The 27,218-nt window shown below is 32.8% G+C and overlaps 1 protein-coding gene across 2 annotated transcripts in view; it reads left to right on the top strand.

Annotated features, from left to right (window-relative positions):
- Positions 1-27,218, top strand: part of CDH18 (cadherin 18) — an 893,359-nt gene that overhangs the window by 252,888 nt on the left and 613,253 nt on the right. For both annotated transcript variants that reach the window (XM_088796449.1, XM_088796451.1), the window contains exon 2: positions 15,934-15,994. The gene's annotated coding sequence lies outside the window, so the exon portion shown is untranslated. The remainder of the gene's footprint in view (positions 1-15,933; positions 15,995-27,218) is intronic.

Genomic DNA, 27,218 nt, shown 5'->3' with positions numbered 1-27,218 from the left:
GAGTACATATATCTTTTTGAATTAGTTTTTTTGTTGCTGTTGTTGTTGTTGTTTGTTTGTTTGTTTTGATAAATACACAGAAGTGGAATTGATGGGTCATATGGTATATCCATTTTTAGTTTTAGGTTTGTTTTTTTTTTTAATCTCCATACTGTTTTCCATAGGGGCTGCACCAATATGTAGCCCCACCAACAGTGCACAAGGGTCTCCCTTTCTCCAAATCCTTGCCAACATATGTTGTTTGTTGACTTCTTGATAATAGCCATGCTGACTTGTGTGAGGTGGTACCTCATTGATATGAGGGGTTCAGGGAAATGTAAATCCCCTGAAATTATTACAGTTGATGTATGTATTAGCTATATTTCATTCATTTTTACTGCTCTATTACAGTATATCGTATGACTCTGCCACATTTAAATGTATATACACATTCCATAGTGTGAACAGATGGGTGGTTTCCACCCAACAGCCTCCCATTTTTTCAGATCATGGTGGACTTGTATGAGTCTCTTTGGAGTATATGCTAAGAGTAAATATTGTAAATAATACCATAATTTTCCAAAGTACCTATCGGGATGTTCACACCCAGCAGTAGTATATAATCAGTTCTCATATTTGCTGACTTTTAATGTCACTGATTTTGGTTTGTATTGGATGTCAAATTAAGGTATCTAGTCACAAAGGAGGCTTAGCATTTATTATATTTTTTATGGAAAATTTATTTTATCTTATGTTAGGTTGATGCAAAAGTTATTGTGGTTTTTGCAATTTTTTTAACCTTTTAAACCTCAATTACTTTTGCACCAACCTAATATATAGTGCCTGCTCAGTAATTTTTGTGATTTTAAATAACCAAGTTGTTGTGTTTTGCTTAATGATTTAAGAAAGTTTTTCTATGTGTTTTCTTTTTTCTTTTTCTATGTAATATCTACTGATCCATTAGATTTATTTGTGTTGACAATATCATCTGTGATATGTAACTTGCATTTACTTTCCTAATAGTGAATTTTGCTAAGCAAGTCTTTAAATTTGATTTATAATATATCTACTTTTTTTTTTCTTTTCTCATTTGAGGACTTTTTGCTATACATGAATACATTACTTACTCTGAAAGCCTAAATATATACCACTATTTGTTTCTACAAGATTTTTGTTTGTGTTTTTCTCATAGTTAACTATTTAATCCACTTAAGATTGTAGACTTTCTGTTGTATAATAAAGGAAATGTCTCATTTTTTATAATTATACAGGTGATATTAATTGAAAAATCACCTTGATTTGCTAATCCCAACACACACACCTGAATTATTTTCTGGCTCTCTATTCTGTCTGACTATTTTACTTGTGTTTCCAAAAGTTGGTACTGCTCTTAAATAACTGTTGTAGTGTTAAAATGACCTTCCTTATGTGGAGGACATTTGCCCTACTTATTATTCTTGTTCAGGTATATTTTGACAATATTTGAATCTTTGCACACCTATATACATTTCAAAAGTAGCTTTTCAAATTCCTGAAAATAATTTGGGATTTCACTGAAGCTATTGATGAATTTTGATGAGAAATGACATCTTTACAATACTCAAGATAGAAGATTGAAAAACTTGTATATAGGGGTATACAATTTAATCCTGACATTTTTTATGTGTAAATGGAAACTTCTTTCATGATTTAGTGAAGTCATTTTTCAATATCAAGGAATGCTTTCTTCTTTTGCCCTAAAATCAATGTTTATGGTATTAATATAGCAAAATATGAGCTTGTTTATGGTCAGTATTTGTTGTACATTTTAACTTTTTTTTTCCAGTCTTTTGTTTTAGGCAAGGCCCTTCTAACCAGTTTTGAACTACTTTTTAAATCCAATATGAAAATTTTACCATTTAGTTAGAGAATTACTTCTACTTATTTTATTATGATTTATAATATATAACATTTGATGTTGAGTTTAACAAAAAATATCAAAGCAAATGTTGCTAATTTGGGTATGTTTACTGTTGTAAATTATCATAGGAAATTTTCGTCTTTTTTTTATTTTTTGGTCCATTTTCCTGCCAATATTCTAGGAGCAGAGGGAGTTCTTATATTTCAAATTCAACGTTATTCTGAAAATATAGACCTTTCAGTTCCAGGTTTTGTGATGTGTGTGTGTGTGTGTGTGTATGTGCAGGCGCGCGCCTGCAAGCGCTCGCATTGCTGTTGTTGTTTTGTTGTCTGTTTATTTACTTTTTTCTTAATTGGTGTTTCCCCATGAAAAAGCCCTACTCATATTGACATGCTGATTCACATGGGTCAGCAAAAATGTCCTGGATTCCTTCATAGCTCACTTTCCAGTCTGAGTATTGTATACCTTGGTACTAACTAGTTCCTACATTCATTTACTATTTTATTCTAATATTTTCTCCAGCATTTTAATTGCTTTCTGTGGAAATTTACTACACCATATTTCGGCAAAAAATATTCTGTTTTTATGTAGTTCTTCATTTTTATAATAGCAATGGACAATAGAGCAATCATTTTAATTTTTGTGTTAAAACCATAAAAAACAGTTGCCATTTGTAACTTTTACATTTAAAAATTCAATAGTTAAAGACTACTTGAAGAAAATATATTTTCCTCACAAGTAATTTGTCCTACTTAGTTACATTTCATTTAATATGAAATATTTTAGTAATAAAAATTGCTGAAAGCATTTTTTTAATTTTAAAATAACTAAATATGTCTTTAGATCTCACAAGTAAAATTATTGCTTTTTCTTCTGGTATTTAATTTGTTTTTGCCTTTTGTAGAGTCATTTATATTTTGTAGGGATTGTGTTTAGTGAGATCATTAACATACGTTCTAAATTCAGTGACTGACTATGGTAACTCTCTTCCCATATTCTAACAGCAGTATTGTTTTGATGAAATAGTTTAGATAATATAATTGCTCTTCATCTTGTCCAATTTACTCCAAAATTTTTGTCATTACTTTGAAACATTAGTGTCCAACCATTGCCTTTTCCTAATTAATTATTTAAAAATAACTTTTAAATTTAGTTTAAAATAGTCTGGACTAACCTTTTCCTGCCACCAGAGCAGGTTTTCTATAGCTGAAATTAAAAGGACACATCAAATCACAACCTTGTTCCTAGCACTCAAGCAACATTAACTTCCAGCAGAGGCAAATATATACAATTTTTTCTTCCATATGGTTAAATAATCACTGTATTTTGAATGACTCATGGCTTTCAGAATTGAACTCATTTAATTTAATATTCATGTAGAATTAAGTGGTATTTATACATTTTTATTTTTTTTTTACTCTTCAATACATTTTTCATCAAGGGGTCAGCGATACGTGTCTATTACCATGAGGTTAGACCCCTTAGAGTCTTAAAATTGAAGTTTCCAATACATTTTGTTTATATGACTTACTTAAGGCAACGTTTACTGTTTTAGAAATAAAAACTGAGGATTTTTAAATTATTTTTTTAATTAATAATAAGTGTGGTATTGTTTTGCTATTTTTAAAGGATATTTAATGTTTGTCTTAATAGAAGCCATCTGTTTCTATTAGAAGCAGAGATGCATAGAAGGATTATCATATACACTTTTATATACAGTCTGTTATAATATGCTGTTTAGTTGAAGTATATGTAAAAAATCTGGTCTAACGCAGACATATAGTTGAGAACGTACTATTTGAATATGTTTTTCAGTTAATTGAGGGGCTTTTTTGTTATTGTTTTTGTTTTTTAATAGTATACCAAATTCTACAATTGAAAAGTCTCTTACTTATGTATGATTTTGTAACATTTTGCATTGATCATTTGAGAAATATTAGTTTATTGAGATATGCCGATCTTCTACATATTGACAAATTTATCAGATTTGCTAATATTACTGATAACACCATCAGAAAAAGTCTTTAGGAGTTTAAAGCTGTCAAACTCATGGGGATAAAACAAGTTTTCCAAATTTTAATTTTTGCTTGAAATATTGAATCACTGGCAAAAAACAGACTATCAGTTGTTGTCTTTGAAGTAACAGGTTCACTCTGTTCACATTCAAATAAATGTCTATAAACAGCCAAGACTAAGTAGCCTCAGCTTATTCTGCACTATTTCAAGTAGACAAGTATTCCATGAAAAAAAGATAATAAAAATCTAGTTTAGCTCACAGTTCACAACTCAAACAACTACATACATACTTTTCCTGGAGATGACCATAACACTTCAGACCACAGCAGAAGTGTCTTGTGTGTATTTCCTATTTCTTCACAGAGAATAGAAAAATGATGTACACTCAAGGTTATACAGTTATTAATATTTTACTTATCAAGGAAAACTGAACATTTTTCCTCTTTCCTTTCCTTCCTCTTTTCCTCCCACCATCCCTCCCTTGAGTTCTCTCTCTCTCTCTCTCTCTCTCTCTCTCTCTCTCTCTCTCTCTCTCCCCCCTCTCCTTCCCTATCCCTCACTATCTCCCTCTCCCTATCTCCCTATATCTATTTCTTTTCCTGAAAGTATAGAGGGTTGAAAGATGTAATGTCTTAGAGCAATTGGAAGCCACTTCCTACCACTGTTTTGTTTTGTTGTTTGTTTGTTTTGTTTTGTTTTGTTTTCACCATTAGCCAGTGTACACATAGTAAAAATAGTGTGTGTAACATTTAATTAATACGAAAATACTTTTGCCCTCACACACCTACTGATAGGGAATTAGGAACCGCACTTCAAGATGTACAATCGCAATGCAAGTTTCTGTCACATTCTCAATACCCTAGATTTTTATGCAAATATATGGAAAAACAACATAACATTTAGCATAACAGACATTTTTAATTAATAATATTTATACATAACTTAATTATGACTCTCAGTTATTACGTCCCTTCCAACATTGTGAAAACACATGAAAGGGGACTGACCTAGTTATTGCTCTGTGAGCCTTTATGCCAAGGCTACTAAATCATTGTCATTTAAGACTATAATTAGCACATCTCATTAGCTAATGAAGATCATGACCATTAAAATTCTTTCCCAATTTACGGTTTCCCTTTATCACAACTTAACAACAATGTTCTTTCTGGGTAATAACAAAATTGGCTTACAAATGACCCTTATACTAATGAACAAGCAGCACGTTGTATCAAGGAGCAAAGGATTATTTATTTATTGCCCTCCTAATTATATTATATTCTGAGCTAGTATTGCTGATGACTTTCCCATATGACTCAGTCCAATCATTCCTTTTAAAGATTATTATGTTGGAAGTGCAAAACCACCCACACAGAGTATGACTATTTTTCGTGAGCAATCCTTATTTACAAAATAAAGTCAATTTATACATTCTAAGCGTCAATGGATGAATTATAGCCATCAATGCGAATAGACTATAAAAGTATTTTATAAGTAACCTGACCTTATATATATAAAGGAAAATGCTTTATTTGTTTGAACTTATTTTATTTTTCTAAAAGTTCATTTTTTCTGCTTTTTAAATTTTGAAACCTTTAAAAACATTTTTAAAAAGTTCTGCTGTATTGGTTATTAGTATTCTCCAAAAGATAATACAGAAGGAAATAAAAAGCCTTTTGTGGTTGCTGAAATAAATGTATTTATATTTAGCGAAGTAAGTCAAAAAGCTGAATCAAAAATTCACTGAATGCAGTATCACTGGTGGCATTATTAGTTTTCTATTGCTGTGAAACAAATTACAACCGAGTATATTAAAACATCTATTTGTTAGCTCATAGTTTTGTTAACCAGGGAACCAGGCCTGGGTCCGCTGACTCTCAGAAGGCTAAACAATGATTCGTAGTTTTATGATCCCGTCGGAGGCTTGGGGTCTTCTTCTGAGCTCAATCTTTGTTGGCAGAATTTTGTCCCATGAAGTTGTGTACTGAAATCCCCATCTTCTTACTGGCTGTCAGCCAGGTGTCTCCCTCAGCTTCTAAAGGTGACACTCAATTTCTAACAAGTCATGGTGAGGGGGAGCAGAGTTTGAGACACCAAAATATGCCTTTCCAGGATATTGATTACTTTAAGCTGACTATTTTTAAGAAATAAAAGACTCAGTAAGAACCTTTTACCACCGACTTATCTGCCTAAAGGTATTGAGATAGATAAACCTGTTTAAGGAAGAGATCTGTCACCTTAGCATAATAGGAACTAAGTGTGGCATACAGAGAAACCTAGCAAAGTCTGTTGGTTAGACTCCTCTCTGTGACCCATCGGTTCTGGGTGGCTGGGAGATAATTAGGGGTAACATGTGTGCTTTCTCTTCTACCTGTGAATTGCCTATTTTCTCTTTGAAGTCTTAGATCCCTACCTCCCTGTCCTTAATTCAGAATGGCACGTAATCCTCAAATGCCCCAATTGCTCTTATGTCCCATATTATGGAACTTTCATATGTACACACATAATACATTTGTTTATTTTCTCTTGTTAATTTGTCTCATGTCATTTTGATTATTAGACTAGTCAGAAGAACTTAGAAGGGTGAAAGGAAAATAGTAACGTGTTCCTCACTTCCTTCTGAACCCACCCTGATGGCATCTTTCAAATCCAGACTTCTAACTAGCAGTCTGTCCAAGGGGATTTAGGCTTTCTCTTGCATGCTTCTTAAAACTCTTTGAGTCTCCATCAGCTTCCTCATTCCAAAATCCCTCACACAGTTTTAAAGTAACTTTTGTTGTTGTTGTTGTTATAGCAGCACCTCGTTTCCAAGTACCAGAATCTGCATCATATACCATGCTGTGTAACAAGTTATTTCTACGCTTCCGTGGGTCAGGACTCTGGGCATGGCTTAGCCGTGTTCCCCGCTCAGGGTTTTCCTAGCTAAAATCAAAGTTCCAACCAGACTTGGTCTCCAGTGTATCTCAGGATCAAAACACCGGGAGCTTACTTTGACGATTCGTGCCAGTTTTCTCTGAGACCTTTAGATCCCTAACCAGCCAACAGCCATCTCTTGGATAGTCAAGTGCTTTAGGACTCTCTATTTCTGTCTAACAGTTATGATATCGGGCATAAATATGATAATAATAATCACCAACGTTCACATCATAGAGACTGGGCATGTATTGAAAAGTAATTAAAAACTACTGTAATCATGATTACCACAGTTAATTTGTCCATGAATTACTTAGTGGATTATTGCAGACTCAATATAATATTTGAATTATTCATTTAGAAGTTAAACCGAGCATTAAAATATTCAAGTTTATGTGCAGTTTTAACATTACAAATACAACTATTCACATGGCAGATTTGCCCATTCTGCTATTTAAATAGCTATTGGAATTTTGACTGAAACCAATAGAGTATACTAAAGATGGTTAATAAATTAAATAACTGAATAGCTAATGAGGAAATAGTTTTACCTCTCTGTGTTCTTTCTACATTGAAAAAAACAACAACATACGGATAAAAAATGTTTATCTTGTCTATGTGCTTTCTTGTTATGGAAACTTGTCACCCATCTGATAAGTCACCATTTTAGGGGAAATACCTCCATGATGCACTCCCTAACATTTCCTCCTCCGGCTATTGGTATGTTGTACTTTGTATTTTGATGTTTTATCATCATTACACTGTGATCTCCTTGAGTATGAATACCATAGTGACTTCCATATATAGTATCCAGGTCATGTCATCCTGTCTGGTACATAATAAATTAGCCATAAATGTTTCTTGAAGGAACACTTGAATTAGCTAAAATATATAGAATAAAATCATATTTAATGTTTAGAATTGAATGTATTTATAAAGAACAGGGTATTATAAACCTAATCCTTGGGTAACATCTGACTTACTTGAGTTTGCAAATCGACTAGTTACTTTAACACTCAGGTTTTCATTCCTATAGATAAATGTGCTTATGTTATGCTCAGATTTACCATGCTACCTTCTGTGTCCCTTTAAAAGGGAATGTCACTGAAGAAAATGTTATTAACCTCTGTTCTTACTCTCTCAATTTTCATTCACTTCTATGACTGTATTATTATTTTTAATTTGACTTACTTCTATATTTCCACCTACATCAACATCTGTCAATGTCCTGGTTCTCTTTATATGTTTACACAATATATTGTTGTCTTGAATATTCTCTCTCTCTCTCTCTCTCCACACACACACACACACACACACACACACAGAAACCACACGCACTCATCTCTTAGCTTTTCCAATCCTCTTCTCTAATCAACTACTTCATTTCATGGAATTACCACAGTTTTTCAATTTTCAGGCTCCCTTGCCTAATGAACAATCTTATAGAGAACCTGTGTTAAGAGAGTGATTCTCATTCACCCTTTCCTCATCGTATCCAATGAACATAACTGTTTTTTCTAACATCTGCAAGGATAATGATAATAATGGTTCTTTTTATCTCTTCCTGCTCACTCTTTTTTCATATGCATAAAATGTTCCACTTTGCCATTGATATTTATAAATCTCTGGCCATTTAATTCATCAAAATATTTTACCACTGAAGTAAATTTCTTGGGCAGAGCCAAAATATAATTCATACACTTTCCATAAATTATTTATACATAATTAAGCAATAAGAACTATAAGGCTATTTCGATCTAGGAAACAAATGATGCCAACAATCTTTCAGAAAGAATAATCTTAAATTAGTGCCCTGACTTTAGAATAGATAACAGTCTGCTTTGTCAGGTACTCAAGAGTCACTTTGGCAATTATCCAATATTATCTCCATTGGTCTTTTCTGTGATGCTTCATCCATTTTTCCTGACATTTTGGGAGCATTTTCCTTCTTCTATAAATATTTTATATTTGTAGGCCTAGCCTATGTAATATTTATATATACCTGCTTCTTATGTTGCCATAAACAGTTCCTTCTATCCTTGAAAGTTTCACATGGCATGATTGTATTGGCTACAAATGACTGTACTTTAAGTTTGGACATTTTTTTTTAATTTTTAAGTTTTCTCTTCATCACAGATGATTCTCTAATGAACATGTCTATAATGAATCTTTTTGTAGGTAAATATTTCAAATCATTGCTGTGGAAATTCCCTCATTGATTAACATCAGAACATAACTTGATGTTTCACATTTCTACTCACGTCCTTAACTCAGCAGGCTCATTAAGTATATTATTTTAGGATCATTCCATGTATCCACTAACTAGAAGAATCAGGGTTTACCAAAACAGGAAGGGAAAGCACTTGCTGATAGTCATTCTGCTAGTACGTGCATAAATTGAGTTTTTATGCAATAATCTGACTATAGAAAGTAGTGCCTTTCCACCATGTGTGCAGAAAAGTGGCAGAGTACATGCACTCTATTGCAAGTGGAGTTGCTTGTGAAGAAAACTATGAGAAATAGATTACTGTGCAGAAAACTAATTAGCCAGTACTATTTTCATTTAAAAAAAAAAAGTGTAAGGAAAGAGAATGGAAAGGATTGGGCAGAGGAAGAATTCAAGTTCTGAGGTAATTACAAAAACAGGTGTCTCAACAGACCATATGGGAAATTCTGATGATGGGAAAATCGTGTGCTGCATTCTCTACTTGGAATGAGAAGACCAGGTCTTTATACCTCAGTAATAATCAGTTATTGAATATGAGCTTTCCTGGAAGGAGGATATGACTGTGGGCAAGATGGGAGAAAACATACTCCAACAGAGATCTAGAGATCTTCAAATACTTTTATTTTTCTTTCTAAGAGTCTCACTGAGAAATTCTGATTCTAAACAAACAACCACCAAACTTGAACTCTTACTTCAAGCGGACTTGATTCTTAAGAAACACAATTTGAAAAAATATACCTATTTCTATCTCTGTCTATAGATAGATAGATAGATAGATGATAGATAGATAGATAGATAGATAGATAAATAGATATGTAAACTGTGACAATTAAGTCTGTGAACTTGCCACCATGCGCTTACATTAGCAGCACTGTGCAAACAGCTCAGTAAGGTTTCATGACGTTGGTATATCAGTGTCTCACAGCTGTGTTGGTGTCAACGTGTGGCAGTGTCTTGCTGAGTGGTGTTCATTATTGTTGTTGCATGTTTTTATGTGCCATTGCGAGAATGTCTGACTTTGAATTAGAGCAACAAACAAACATTAAGTTTCTTGTTAAACTTGGCAAAAGTGGAAGTGAAATCAGGGACATGTTAGTCCAAGTTTATGGGGATAATGCCATGAAGAAAATGGCAGTGTACAAATGCATTGAACATTTTTCATAGGGGAGAGAACATGTCACTGATGTGTGAGACAACATAGTCATTCTGCTAGTATGTGCATAAATTGAGTTTTTATGCAATAATCTGACTATAGAAAGAGGTCAGGGCAGCCAGTAACAGCAGCACTGACAAAAACATTGCAAAAAATTGTGGAATTGTGCATCAAAATTGTCGGCTGACTATGAGAAGCATAGCAGACAAACTAAACATTGATAGAGAAACAGTTAGGAAAATCTTAACTGTAAAGCTTGACATTAGAAAGGTTTGTGCATATATGGTCCCAAAGGAGCTCTTGCATCACGACAATGCACCAGCTCGCACGACATTATCTGTGAGGGAGTTTTTAGCCAGTAAACAAATAACTGTATTGGAACACCCTCCCTACTCACCTGATCTGGCCCCCAATGACTTCTTTCTTTATCTGAAGATAAAGGAAATGAAGACATTTTGATGACATTCAAGCCATCAAGGGTAGGTAATATGATGACAGCTCTGATGGCCATTCCAGAAAAGGAATTCCAAAATTGTTTTAAAGAGTGGACTAGGCACTGGTGTCGGTGCATAACTTCCCAAGGGGAGTACTTCTAAGGTGACCGACCATAGTGATATTCAGCAGTATATCTCTATGTCCCTGATTTCACTTCCACTTTTGACAGGTTTAACAAGAAATTTAATGTTTGTTGCTCTAATTCAGGCTCAGACATTCTCGCATTAGCACATAAAAACATGCAACAATAATGAGTACCACTCAGCAGGACACCGCCAGAGGTATGTAGCACTTTTTCTAGGATGAGTTTGCGAACTGAATTGTCAGACTGCAATATGTGTGTGTGTGTGTGTGTGTGTGTGTGTGTGTGTGTGTGTGTGTGTGTGTTTATGATCATACTTAATGTTAAGAAACTTGAAGCTTTTCTCCTAATTAAGGTACAAGTTAGGAATGTCCCTCCGGTGTCCCCACTTCTCTCAATATTGTGCTGAAAGTTCAAGCTAATGAAATAGCAAAGAAAAGGAAATAACTGGGAAGAAATAAAAATGTCTGTCTTTACAGATGATATGATTTCTATGTAGAAAATCCAAAGTAATGTACAAAAACACTCCTGGAACTCATAATATACAATCATAACATTGTTGCAGGATATAAGGTTAGTATGCAAAAGACAATCACTTTAGTATTGCAATGACCAGGTGGAATTTGAAATGAGAAACAAAATGTTTACACTAGCATCCAAAATAAGTGAAATACTTAGATACAAATCTAATAAAATGTGTGGAAAATTTAAATGAAAAAACTACAGAATTTTGATGAACAAAATCAAGGAAGAACTAAACAAATGGAGAGATTCCAAATTCATGGATAGGAAAATAAATATTGTCAAGATTTCAGTTCTTCCCAGCTTGATCTAGAGATCCAATCAAATCTCAGTCAAACTCCCAGAAAGTTATTTTATTGATGTTGACAAAATGATTCTAAAATTTATAAGAACAAATTTGAAAGACTGATACTACCTGACTTCATGACTTACTATAAATCTGCAGTAATCAAGACAATGTGGTATTTGTGAAAAATAGATTAGCACATCAATGTAAGAGATTAGAGACCTCAGAAACAGACCCCCCTAAATATATTCACTAATCTTTACAAAGGAGCAAAGGCTATACCATGGAACAAAAACAGTATTTTCAAAAAATGGTGCTGAAGCAACTCAGCATCCACATGCAAAAAAAAACACAAACGTATCTAGACAGAGACCTTATAGCCTTCTCAAAAATTAACTCAAAATGGACCACTGACTTAAATGTAAAATGCCAAATTACAAAACTATTAGAACATAACATAGAAGACACCTAGATTACCTTGGGTGTGGTGATGAATTTTTACATACAATCAAAAAGGCATGATCCATGAAAGAAATAATTGATAAATTGGACCGCGTTAAAATAAAAAATGTCTACTCTGTGAAAGACAATGACAAGAGAATGAGAAGACAAGCCACAGATTGGGAGAAAATATTTGCAGAAGATTCATATGATAAAGAACTGTTATCCTAATATAAAATTAACTCTTAAAACTCAAGGATAAGGAAACAAACAACATAATTAAAAAATAGGCCAAAAACATTAATAGATACCTCACCAGAGAAGATACACAGATTCAAATATACATATGAAAAGATGCTTGAGAACCTATGTCACTAGGGAATTACAAAGGAAAACAGCAAGATATCACTACACACCTATTAGAATGGCCAAAATCCAAAACCCTGACATAGTCAAATGATAGTAGAATGTAAACCAATAGGAATTCTCACTAATCGCTGGCGGGAATTCAAATAGTACATTCCATGTCAATGACAGATTGACTATTTCTTATAAAACTAAACATACTCTTACCATGCAATCCAGCAGTTACACTCCTTGATATTTACCCAAAGGAACAGAAAACACCTATGCACAAAAACCTACATAGCAATGTTTATGGTAGCTTTATTCCTCATTACCAAAACTTGGAAGTAACAAAGTTGTCCTGTAGATTAACAGCTAAATAAAATGTGGTACATCCAGACAATGGAATTTACTCAAGGCTAAAATGAAATGAGTTATCATGGCATTAAAATACATGAAGGACCCTTAAATGTGTATTAATAAATCATAGAGCCAATCTGAAAAGACTACATACTGTATTTTTCAACTATGGTATTCTAAAAAAAAAAATAAAAACATGGATACAGTTATAACTTCAGTGTTTGCAGGGGTTGAAGTAGGGGATGAATAGGTGAAGCTTAGAGGATTTTTAGGGCAGTAGATATATTCTGTATAATACCATAATGATGGTTATGTATCATCATGCATTTCTCCAAACCCATAGAATGTGCAACAACAAAAGGGAACGGTATATAAACTATGGACATTGGGTGATAATGATGTGTCAATATAGATTCATCAATTGTAAATTTGCCACTCTGGTAAAGGATGTTGGTAATGGAGGAGGCAGCACATGTGTGAGTGCAGGGTGTATATGAGAAGTCCCCATCTTTTCCTTCAAATTTACTGTGAAACTTAATCTGCTCTAAAACAATAAAGTCTTAACAAAATAAAATTGTATCAAATGATTCTAATATCATTGCACTATGCTGTCATATCTTTTTTTTTGTTGCTGTTTTTGGACATCCTGTAGAGACTTTAGTTTTTATAAACATATACTTGTAATTTAGAAAGTGAATCAAAATGAGGTGTAATACAGCATAATATAAATAGCTTTGAAACAATGACCATATAGTAAGTTAGAATATATTTTATGTGACTACATGTACATTTTCTAATATTTTTTTCCTCCAGATAGTAGTATACTTCTCATTTTAATAGTGCAAATGAATACTTGTTGAAATTGTGTCTGAAATAATTGTTGCGTTTAAAATTATTAGGCACACAGAAATAGCTGACAGTGTGACTTAATGTGAAAGTGAAATATATGTTTCTTAATAATGGGAAAATATTATAAATCCTTTCCAGGAAGTATTTGACTGGAAGGTTCTCATATATTAGAATATATGTACAGAACACAGATGGTGGAATTGTTATGTATTGGTGATATCTCCTGGTTGATGGGGTAGTTTTCAATATGCTAAGAACAATTGTATATTAATTTTTTGGCCAGGCTTTAAAGAGTTAAATTAGGAGAGTGTCTCACACTTCAGCTCACTGTTGTGCATTAGTCCACACACGGAAAGGAATGCTGCTTTTTCTGTTCTAGCAACAGAGCAACGAAAGGATCAGCCATCTGCTATCACCCTCATTTCCAATAAGCCGATGTTAACCTAGCAGAAAATGTAAGCTACACATAAATAGTTCTCTGTGTGCTGACATGAGTCTCCTCTCAATTAGAATATTCAAATTACTCAACTCTTAAAAATTACCCCTTGGAAACCCTTGCTGCTTCTCAGCTCAAATCACGCACACATGAGTTGCAGGGTTCCATGCATCACGCGCTAGTAATACATGATTCTCATTTCTAATAACATGGCATCTGAATACTCTGCCATCACTCATTTCTAAAGTCAAACTTAGAAATCAGTCACTTTGGGTTCTAGTAACTTCTTATTTTAGAAAAGTCCATATTGAAAAGGTCACAATTCCAAAAAATAACCAGGAGATTGTACACATGTAGACAACCTAGGGATCCTGAAGCTTCTGAGTAGTATGAGTTCTAAAAGAATCTGAGAGTTTTTGTTTCTCACATAGATACATAGATGATAGGTGGGTAGCTAGCTAGCTATATACGAGAGATCAAAATCTCCAATCTACATCAAGTGTCTTTCCCTTCATAGTGCTTCCGGAACATCACACCACATGTTCCTAGTTGTATCATTGCAGTAATTGCTCCTCCTTATACTCCTGATGTTAAAGGGATTAGCGCTTAACTTTCATTTGTGGACTGTGTTTCCCTGAAAATAAGACCTAACTGGAAAATGAGCCCTAGGATAATTTTTCAGGGTGACATCCCCTGAACATAAACCCTAATGCATCTCTTGGAGAAAAACTGAATGTAAGATCCCGTCTTATTTTCAGGGAAACACGGTCTATGCCATCCTTAGGTTATCATTTCCAGACTCACCAATTACCAAATGTTGTCTTTCAGCTCCAGATTCACTTTGGGAAGCCAATGACATGTATCTAGATATTTCTTTTTGGATAAATGTCAATAATTTTAACCCCTTCCTGTCTTTATATCATTTATGGTGATCTCACATATAATTTATACTTACTCCTTTACATATGCATTTTCGTCTCTCCATCCCTCTGAACTTCCAACATGTAAGCTCTCATGAGGGCAAGTACCTTTGTCTCTTTTCTTCATTACTGTATCCCTAGGACAAATTATAGTTTGACACATAATAGGTACTAGGTAAATAATTGTTAAATGAATAATCTATCACTGTTAACCACCTAAAGTCTTGAGGCATCTCTTTGGTCCTTATGAAAGTAATTTTCATTAATTTTAAACCCTAGAGATAATATCAAATTACATTGTCATTTAAGGATTATTAGATAGATTTTAGCTAAGAATAAGAATAATTCTCATGCCTTTTGCTTTTTTGTTCTGACAGGCCTTCATTACTATCTGAGATCTCACGTTTACCTTTGTTTTGCTACTTTTTATATTGTCTTTTCAATGTTAAAACTCCAATACAACTGAAATAATGTGCACATTATAAAATAGGAAAAATTTTATTAATTTACTCAAATGTGTAATTGCCGCAATTCTAGAATAATATGCTTCTTAATCATAAATCATAATATTATTATATTGCAATTAAATTAGTAATACTTTATATTTTAATATTGACTATGTGTTAGGCATGATGCTAAGTATAGCACGTAATACTCAGACCTTTATAAAGGGCATTATTAAATTTATCTTAATCGGTTGAAGTAAGAATGGTTCAGAAAACATAACTAAGTTGTCCAAACAACTGAAAAAGCTGAGATTATAATTGGGGTTTTGTCTCAAATGCCATGCTCTAAAAAAAGAAAATCTGAAAGTTCAAACCCCTGAATATTTACTTATTTAAAAGTATATTGGCTATCCATCCCCCATTATGTTTTCATGAGTTGGATTCTTGAGTGATATGGAGAAATTTATAATAACTATGTTTTATATTGTTTGTACTATAACCATGCATAGATTTATCTAATATGAGTATTAAAAAGTTTTTCATATTTTGTTTTTATTTTCTTTTAGAACCAAGTCACAGCAATAGATAAGAAGAAAATATATCACCAATCGTAAGGTGAATTATAAGGTACAGTTTTTGTGTGTTACATCTGTTATATTAAAAATGTTATATATATTGTACATTTTGGTCATATGGTTTCTCTTAAAAGTCTTTATAGCTATACTGAGATATTTAGAGCTTCGGCAGATCAATTTTCTTCTGTGTTTTTTTTTAATTTAAATATCGCTATCCTATCATTTTCATTAATAAGTGTTGGAACTCTTTCAAATAGGCACACTTTTCAAATATGTTTGATTTTTACATTTGTTTCTAAATTTCCTTTAAAAAAGGTGAAACTCAAGGAACAGACTGGCACATAAAATCAATTGCTCTCAATGAATATATTACTACATTTCAATATTTTAAACCTATTTCCAAAATGTAATTTTGTATATATGCATGTTTGGAATATATATACATAGAGAAATCAGCTTCCATATGTTTTATTAATCACTCATACTTTTTGATAATATAAATCTCTTTACTAATGAACACTGATTTTATGTTCCATAACATCTATTTAAAATTCAGACAGTAGAGATCTAAATGGTCCTGGTTATTAATCATCATTTATCTATGTAAATCTGTTTATAGATAGGCTTTAGTAAAACAATGATATTTATGTTTTAATAAAAGATATAATAGGTATAGATGTTGAAAAATTTAATAACTTGTCGATAAAAATACACCTTTGACTATTTGGTAAGTGACTAGTAACATCTGATACAAAATAGTCTTGCATTGTAAGAAAAATCTTGAATACTTGAATTTCTTATAAAAAGATGAAATATATGGATAAAAACCATGAGATAAAAAATACTATTTTTATTGACTTTGTATAAATTATACTTCATCACACATATAGTATATAATTGCCTGACATTTTAGGTAAGTATGCATACTTGTTATCAAATCTTGCTTATTTATATCAATGGAAAGGATTGAAAATGTTGACATTTCAAAACATTTGTTATTTTCAAAGTCAAATTCTACTGTTTCATGTAATGGGTTTTTCATTACTTTAGAATGATGACTCTTAATATGGATTTGCTCTTGTGATAATACATTGAATGCAAAAACAAGAAAACAAAATCTAAACCAAATTGTGTTCCATTCAATTTAAAGAAAAAAGGTAATAGAGTTTTCAAGTTCAGGTTCCTCCTGTTTTGTCTTCACCACCTCCCCACCACTTGCATGGACACTAACACCTTGATGGTGTTGGAATCTCTGAGCAAGGGTGAGTATAATTATCACATAGATTCAGAATTTATTTGTATTGCAAAAATTTTTGTTTAAAAATGCCTTTTTGAGTGCAGGAACATGTGGGAGTTTATACTGATTGCCTTTGTCAATTAAATCCTACCCATGTCTTTAGATGAACTTTATACTAAATCTTACTTAAACTTTGACTCTTAAAAGTCATTCCTAAAATTCTGTTGTAGAATATAACATTTAAGGTCTCAAATATCAAGACAATATTTGTATATAGTGAAGGAAGACAGATTTGGGATTAATCTTCTAGACACAGGAAATTTTTGCTACTACTTTGATTAGTGTGTTTGTAATTTTCCTATCTACAACCTGTCTCTCTTTTTTTTTTTAATCTCTGGCTTACATCCAGCAGTGTCCTACGTAAAGGACATAGGCTTACTTTTCAAATGAATGCTCGTACTGTACATCTCTTCTATAACTTATAACAGCAAAGTTTTCATCAAACTTTTCTTAGAAAGCCAGTTTTCAGAAAGGTATATATGTCCACTTTAAATATTGAATTGCCTTTACAATAGAATTCTAAGTATAGCTGTTGTTGTTTAATGGAACAGAACTACAAATTGTGTTATAAATTATAAAATAGGTAATAGCTGTTCCATAATTTAAAAAAAAATCCCAAGTTTGGTAGACATTCAAATAAACAGTTTTATTCATTGAAATAAAAGGAATATGAGTAATTTATACATATTAACACTCAAAATGTATGTAATCTCATTTTTGTTGGATAATCACTTTCTTTTACAATAATGGAAAATTACATAATACAAGTTTACTTGATTAAGTTTTAATATTTATTATTCCCTTTTCTCATCTCAAAAATGTCAGTACTAATATATTGCTGTTTCATAAATTTGTAAAACACAATTTTATATAATTTATATTAGAAAAAAAATGTAATCTATCTGCTGTACTTGCCCAATGGTAGTTTTAGGGTTTTTTTTGTTTCTTTCCATGTGCCTTTCTTAATCCAATAAGTAGTCGTTATATGCTTACATAAAGAAACCATTCAGTAGGCTCCTTTTTTGTTTTATTTATGGTTTCCTTTGCTGTTAAAAAGCTTATTAGTTTGACATAATCCCCTATGTTTATTTTTTCTCTTACTGCCTTTGCCCAAGGGGTTATATCAGTAAAAATATTACTCCGGCTAATGTCTGTAAAATTGCTTCCTATATTTTCTTCTAGGAGTTTTATTGTTTCATATCTTACATTTAAGTCTTTAATCCATTTTGAATTTATTCTTCTATGTTGTGTAAGGAGGTGGCCTGGCTTCATTTTGCATGTCCAGGTTTCCCAACGCCATTTATTGAATAGACTGTCTTTACCCCAAAGTGAATTCTTGCTTCCATTGTTGTAGATTAAATGACCATATAGACATGAATTTATTTCTGGGCTCTCTATTCTGTTCTATTCATCTATGTGTCTGTTTTTATACAAGTGCCATGCTGTTTTGATTACTGTAGCCTTGTAGTATGATTTGATGTCAGGTATCGTGATACCTCCCAATTTGTCCTTATTTCTCAAGATTGCCGAGGCTATCTGGGGTCTTTTATGGTTCCATATAAATTTTAGGATTATATGTTCTATTTCTGTGAAAAATGTCCTTGGTAATTTGATAGGAATTGTGTTGAATCTGTATATTGCCTTCGGCAGTATGGACATTTTAATGACATTAATTCTTCTTATTCATGAACATGGTATGTGTTTCCATCTATTTGTATCTTGTTTAATTTCTCTCTTCAATGTCTTTTAATTTTCTGAGTACAGGAAAAGATATTTGTCAATGATACATCTGATAAGGGGTTAATATCCAAATTTATAGAAAAACTCATTTAACTCAACATCCAAAAAACAAACAATCCAATTAAAAAATGGGCAAAGGACATGAAGAGACATTTTTTCTAAGGAGGACATACAAATGGCAAACTGACATGTGAAAAAATACAAATGGTAAACTGACATGAAAAAATGCTCAACTTCACTAATCATTAGAGAAATGCAAATAAAAACCACAATGAGCTACCACCTCACTTTGGTCAGGATGGCTCTCAACAATAAATCAACAAACAAGTGCTAGTGAGAATGTGGAGAAAAGCGAACCCTCGTCCACTGTTGGTGGGACTGAAGATTAGTGCAGACATTATGGAAAACAGTATGGAGATATCTCAAAAAATTGAAAATGGAACTACCTTATGACCCAGCAATTCTATTCTTGTGTATCTATCTGGAGACTTCCAAAATACTAATTTGAAAAAAATCTATGCACCCCTATGTTTATTACAGCACTATTCACAATAGCCAAGACATGGAAACAACCAAAATTCCCATCGGTAAACAACCAGATTAAGAAAATATGGTACATTTATACAATGGAGTATTACACAGCTATAAAGAAGATTGAAATCTTACCATTTGCAATGATATGGATGGACCGAGGGAACATTATACTAAGTGAAATAAGTCAGACAGAGAAAGACAAATACCATGTTATCTCACTTATATGTGGAATCTAAAGAATAAAATAAACGAAAAAACTAATAAACGAACTTCCTCAGAAGCAGAGGAAACACTGAGGTTTGCTAGGTGAGAGGGAGTGTGGGGATGAGATAGAAGGAGAGGGGATTAGAAAGCACAATCAGTAACTACAAGATTGACGCAAGGATATGAAAGTCAATTTGGGGAAATTAATCAATAATTTTGTAAGGATTTTTAGGATATAAGATGGATACTTGTCATATTAGGGAGACCACTTCAGGGATGCTCTAGATGCCTTATCACTGTGCTGTACACCTGAAGCTGAATAATAATGAATGTCAACTATAATTAAGTATATATATGTATATATCTATATCTATATCTATATCTATATCTATATCTATATCTATATCTATATCTATATATGTGTATATATAGTCACAAGAAATGGAGTACAGGATATGGAATAAAGACAGTGGAAATGTAATGGCTACATGCAATGTCAGAGGGTTAGTAGATTGGGGGGAGGGGGGTTTCAGTTCCTAAGAGGTATAAAAGATAAATGTCTAACTATTACAGTGTTTTGTACACATGAAACTAATCAAAAAAGAAAAAAAATAACAAAATCAATTAACTATTTAAAACAAAAATAAAAATATATAAATATAAACAATCAAACAAACAAAGAAACCAAGTAAATTGTATAACTTTCTACATGGCAGTATATAATAAACTGTTTAAATCTATAGTCATTAATGTGATTACATATTATGTATGACTAATGTTGAATGCTCCAGTAAATGACTGGAGTTTGTGGACTCATTTACTCCTCAAAATCACCCAACAGTATACGTATGATCATTACTTTCCAGGAGAATTGTGGGTAAATCGAAACACCATGATTTTATAGGACTTTAAACAGGTAATTTCAAATACAAACTGAACCCAAAATAGAACGTGATTCTATTAAGTTCAGGATTGCTTATGCTTGTATTCCTAAGCACAGAGGAGTAAAACATCATCAAAAGGATGCCAAGCAATCAGCATGGGGCCTCTCCCTGCAGTAGGTCACCTGGAGTTGATTTGCTTGTCTGTGTTTGGTTTCAACTGGTAAAAAATCTGGTTTCTAGTTGCAGTTGTTGAGATATATGTAATTCTATTAGAAAAAAAAAGTAATTCTAAAGAGGAACAGCAGGGACTAATTACCCTGTTAGAGAAAAAAGTGACCTCAACATTTTCATATCTTCTGCCATTAGTTTAGATGTTAGAGTCCATGGCAAGGAGAGTTTGTACTTAATGTCTCTAGGATGAATGTTTTCTCTTGTCATGCTGCCACAGTAGATACATAAGCACCTTCTCTCCTCTGGGGGATACAATCAAGTTGACAGTTTATGGGAAAGAATGTGATGATGTACTTTCAAGTTTCTTGCACATTTGTTGTTGAACAACATTTTTCATGTTTCTTAAAGTCAAATATCTCTTTTGCTTAGTTAACAGTGTCATTAATTAAATAATATCTCCAAAAAAAACCTTTCTTCCATTCTACATTAAATCTATCACTTTAATATTTTAAATAATACCAAAATCTTCAACTTCTTAAAAAAAACGTTCATAATAAGCATTTTATTTTTTTACTTCAGTGATCACACACTTGAAGTTTAATTTATATAAATCAGAGGAAAACATTTTAGTGTATATTTATAAATAAATAATAATTTTTTCTGGGAAAAAGTAAAATGATTAATTAAAATGAATATTTAAAGTACAAAATCTTCTTTAAGTTAACTGCAAAATTTCTCAAATATTTCTTTGTTTCCAAATAGGTTACTATTTTACATTTTAATTATTTTCTCTTTTATTATTATCTATACTGTAAGTTAAACTACTAGATTTTTCTTTTTCCAAAAATACATCTTTCCCTCACCTCTTACAAATGCCCAGTCCTTCTTAACAAGTTTATCTTCAGAACTATAGTTAACTAACTGTATTAAGGAGAGAGTCCTTAATTTATTTATGTTTATAGTCTACCTTTCTGTCTCCCCAGCTGAAACACCCTCCTTTCAGGGGGTAAAACACGTTAAGTACTTGACATACAATGGATTTGTAAATGTGAATTCAATTTAACTAAGGGATGCAAATAATGAAGAGCTACTTTGATAGAACACGCCTCCAAAATGTTCAAAGACGTCTCAGAGATCAGAGGTTGGGTGAGAGGTGAGAGAGGAAAATCTCGACTTTTGACACATTAGCATGAATTGGTTTATTGGATTAGCAAATTTTTAGGCTGGATGGCTGCGAAGGCATGGACTGTGAAGGAATGAATTGGATTGACATGTCTCCACTGGATTAGAGGACAGGGAGGGGCAGTCAAGGGCTGACCTTACCTGAGCAGAGCTTTCAGGTGTCAAGTAGCTGATTAACCTGCCATATCATATATCCTTGATTAAAGAAATTGTTTCCAAATCCTGGATATTTTCACTTTTTTCCTATAAATTATTGGATACCCATTCTAAGCCAGAGTGAGACATAATTTAATTTGATGTTTAGACTATGAGGTCAGACAATTAAGTTCGTGAACTCATCCTAGAAAAAGTGCTACATACCTCGTTGCTGAATATAACTATGGTCACCTTCGAAGTACTCCCCTTGGGAAGATATGTATCGATGCCAGCACCTAGTACACCCTTCAAAGCAATTTTGGAACTCTTTTTCTGGAATGACCATCAGAGCTGTCATCATATTACTCTCCATGTCCTGAATGTCATCAAAATGTCTCCCTTCTAATATTGCCTTTATCTTCAGGTAAAGAAAGAAGTCATTGGGGGCCAGATCAGGTGAGTAGGGAGTGTGTTCCAATACAGTTATTTGTTTACTGCTGAAAAACTCCCTCACAGACAGTGCCATGTGAGCTAGTGCAGTGTGGTGATGCAAGAGCCATGAATTGTTGGCGAAAAGTTCAGGTCGTCTGACTTTTTCAGGCTGTCTTTTCAGCACTTCTAAATAGTAAACTTGGTTAACTGTTTGTCCAGTTGGTACAAATTCATAATGAATAATCCCTCTCATATCAAAAAAGGTTAGCAACATCATTGCAACAAGTTCAGGAACTTAATTGTCAGACCTCAAAATCCAACTTTATTTTCTTCATTTTATTTATGAGGAAGCTAAACCTGGATTGGTTGTGAGGGCTTCTGGCACAAAAAACTTTGCTATTTACTACTAGGAACATGGGGATGTATATGATTTTATTCATGGAGATATGGCAGAGGCACTCTGGTATTTAGGCTTTTTTTTTCTAATTATTGATTCATGATTATCTTCACATTTTTACCTCCTGTTTTTCTTCAAGTGAAATACTAGAACTTCTGTTTCAAATCCCTTCAAAATATGTGCAAAATTTTGTTTCTTTATGCATTTTATGCCTAGAGTTTACATAACTTTCATGAAATTTTCAATAGATCTGTGATTAAATTTTTTTTTATGTAAATGAAAACAACAACAAAAGGATACAAAAATCATACTGATATACGGGTCTTTTGGAAAACGCAGCTGCATTTGTAAATGCCTTCTAATTAATTACAGTATGCGATAATTGATATACACAAGTAATGAATCGTCATCTGAATAAAGTTCTTGAATTCTGAGAGGAGATTTTTAAAACATTAAAAAAACACATAATATAACTTCTATACATATCTTCTGACTTAATTGCTATGTGTTTAGTTATATATTTTATAGAATTTACTTGAGGCCAAACTGTAGTAAGCAGCTGTTGTTTCAATATACCATTTTTTGTATTTAACACCACTGTATGATATTGTCATAATTGTATATACTGCTGCTCAACCTTCCCTCAAATTTAAGTCATTCTCACCAATCACACATACGCATGTATCACAGAATCTCAATCTCAGTGTATCCTCTTTTCTTAAGGTTTTGCCATCTGTGAGCCAAAAATGGTGATGACATTAGCTATTGATGTATTAGCTATCTGTTAGTGCCTCTGAAATTTAATTCCCTATTGAGGTTAAGATTGGCAGCTTCCTAAAATTTCCAAACAATGACTCAAATAGTGAGGCATTCTCTTCTACAACAGGACTGTGAAGGTTTTTATTGTGTGTGTGTGTGTGTGTGTGTGTGTGTGTGTGTGTGTGTGTGTGTGTGAGATGTAGCGTGTTTAAATAGGTGCCCATGACCTATTTCAAATCATGTTATTCCACCTCATGAGTGTTTTGTGTAATTTTAGTGTATGTGCTGTGCCAGGCAATGCAATGGAGGTTAGCTATCTCTCTAAGTGTTCACAATGATCTAATAAGGTAGATCTTAATATCCCCATTTTTTCAAAGAAAAACTTATTAAACAATTCAATCTAGATCAAGTGTGTATTCACACTTATGTTTTCTGGATATAACTTTAAAACTTTCCATTATAGCACAACTGGCCTGTTTGGTACCTATTCTTTTTACCTTCCTTCCCCATGGCTGTGATTTCTGTTTTGTCTCAGAAATATATCAGTTTTTGTAACATCTGTGATAGAAGTCAAATACAGGCATGTTTATAGGGACATAAAAATGTTTTATGATCTCGTTTGATATAGCTTCATTTATTTTAAATTACAAGGTATAATCAAACAATATGGTGAATGTTTAAATTTAAAAAAATGTGTATATATATATATGTGTATACACACACACACACACACACACACACACACACACACACACACACATATAGCAGTAAAAGACACATTGCCATTAATGCCCCTCAAAATAATCACACTCGCTTCGGGAACCCTTACCCTTCATTTTGCCACTTTCTGAAGCAGTTCTCGAAGTCCTTTATCATGAGTGCCATAGGTGCACTGTCGTGGCTGCCTCTAGGTCTTGAATTGATTCAAGGTATTGACTATTCATGGTCATTTTGACTTTGGGGAAGAACCAGAAGTCGCATAGTGCCAAATCTGGTGAATAAGGTGGATGATAATGGTTTTATTTGACAGAGATTGCCATACCAGAAATGATGTGTGACCCTGAGCCTTTCCATTTTGATCACAAAATATGATGACTGTTGCTGCCAAGTGCCATCCAACAGAAAGGCAGGGATCTTCAATACGAAAAGCAGCACGTTGAGTCTTAGTAACAGTGTGTGACAAGTTTCACTTTGTTCAGTGCAGTCAGTCAGGTATGAGCCACAGTTTAGAGAAGGTGTGTTTTAAAGTGTGCCATAAACCATCCTCCATCATGAAACGCTCTGTGTCACACATCCCTTCTGGTATAGCATTTCTGTCAGACAAAAACATTATGGTGTGTCCTCATCCTCCTTGTTTACCAGGTCTGGCACTGTGTGACTTTTGGTTCTTCCTCAAAGTCAAAATGATTCAGGACAATGTGGCAGCCATGACAGCACAACTAAAGACACTCAAGAAAGAGGACTTCCATAACTGTTTCAGAAAGTGGCGAGAACGATGGTATAAGTGTGTTTGAAGTGAGGGGGAGTACTTTGAGGGGGATTAACAGCAATGTGTCTTTTACTGTAATTTTTTTAAAATTTATATATTCACTGTATTGTTTGATCTCTCTCTCTCTCTCTCTCTCTCTCTCTCTCTCTCTCTCTATCTCTCTCTCTCTCTCTCTCTCTCATACACACACACACACACACACACACAGTTAAGGAAACTAGACAGAACTAAAATATCAGGTAATAATGATTTGAAGGAATAATGTCTTAGGTTGGCCTGTTGAAACAAACTACCATAGACTGGGTAGATTAAACAACAGAAATTTATTTTCTCACAGTTCTAAAGGCTAGAATTCCAAGGTTAAGATGTTAGCTAGCAGGGGTAGTTTCAGGTGAAGGCTCTCTTTTTGGCTTTTAGATGGCTGCCTTCTTGCCATGTTCTCACGTGGCAAGAAGAAGGAGAGAGAGCACAGTCTCTGGTGTCTCTTTTTACAACGGTACTAATCTCATCATGAGGGCTCCACCCTCTTTAACTCATCTAAACCTGTCTTCCAAGTACCCTGTCTCCAAATACCATCACTTTGTGGGTTAGCACTTCTACATATGAGTTTTGAGGGAAAACAGTTCAGTGTATAACCACTAGTGAGGATGATATGAAGTAAATGTACTATGTCTTAGAGAAGGTAGAGGTATCGAAGAACTTAGGATTTTTAAAGTCAAATTGATTCATTTGATTTCAATTTGTTTTATTTGTGACTTTTATCTACAAGATGTATATTCATTTCTACTGAAGTTTCTGTTTAATTATTGATTACTTTTAAAATATGACCATATTAATAAAATATAATACTCATTATTGAAGTCAAAATTACAAAGTAATAGTTTCAAATTCCCAATTCAATGTTTTTTGTTTCTGCCGGAGTGAATCCTTTATCTAATGTAGCATATAGAACTGAACACCACTTTTCAACTATTGCATAAATAAAATAAAACCTGTTAATAATAACGGTTTTATTTTTGCTATCTTTTCTTCTTAAAAATATTAGTTCATATCCCTATGAAATATATCAGTGTGACTATATTGTCTTTGTCTCAATATAGTTCTTATAAACAGGTCAATAGTAAATCACATCCTATTTGGCAAAGTGACTGCAAAAAAGAAAAAGAAAAATGAGTCTTGATGGTAAAAACAGCAATGGGTGCATAACTGTTTGAATTACTAAAAGCATACACAACTTTAAAATAATTTGGGGCACACATTTTAAACTAACAAAAATAACTGACAGCATTTCAACAAAACTTCAGAACTGTAATTTAAAGTTAATTAGACCCTGATTTTGTTTACTTTTTTAACATATCATAGTTACATATGTAGCATAGTTATGTTTATTTCAAATATGAAGGTTTAACTTATACTCTCTTCAAGAATCCATTGCCTGAGGATTTAAGTTCATAAAGTAATGGAATATATAGATCATTTTTGACAGTAACAAAAATTATCACATTTATTTCTCACATTGCCTTCTTCTAGACACAGTCTGCAAGCGAAAGGCACTGATAGGAACTTCTTAAAAAAAAAAGAGAGACATGACTTTTTCAAGAATTTTAATGAAATCACTTTAGATTGCTTTGTTTTGCAATTAAGTCTTAATAATAGCAAATTTATTGTGTTCATGTTTGACTAAACAAACTCGTAGAAGCAATAAAGTGTTTATTTTTATTAAGCTAAAATATTTTACTCTACATTCTAGTACCTATTTTTTTTAATTAGACATCTATTGATGTAGCTTAAAATGGTATTGCAATTAGTCTAATTTAAATTTATGTTATATGATAGTAAATATGTTAAAATTATGATATTGAAAAATGTTTTCTTGTCTTAATCTCATATAAACAAATAAGCCAAAATATTTGTATTTATTCTCATTAAGCATTATCTGGATATCAGAACAACTCTCTCTGCTGTCGTGCAGTTTTTTAATCTTCCTAGACTATACAATGTCTCTAGGCCTTGTTTCAAAATTTGTAAATTGTGGGGATTCTCCAGTGATTT

This window comes from Rhinolophus sinicus, chromosome 3 (assembly GCF_057876585.1).
Source record: "Rhinolophus sinicus isolate RSI-liver-muscle chromosome 3, RSI-T2T, whole genome shotgun sequence".
Classification (NCBI taxonomy): Eukaryota; Metazoa; Chordata; class Mammalia; order Chiroptera; family Rhinolophidae; genus Rhinolophus; species Rhinolophus sinicus.
Note: the sequence above shows the minus strand (reverse complement) of the source record. Positions and strands in the feature narration are given on the sequence as shown.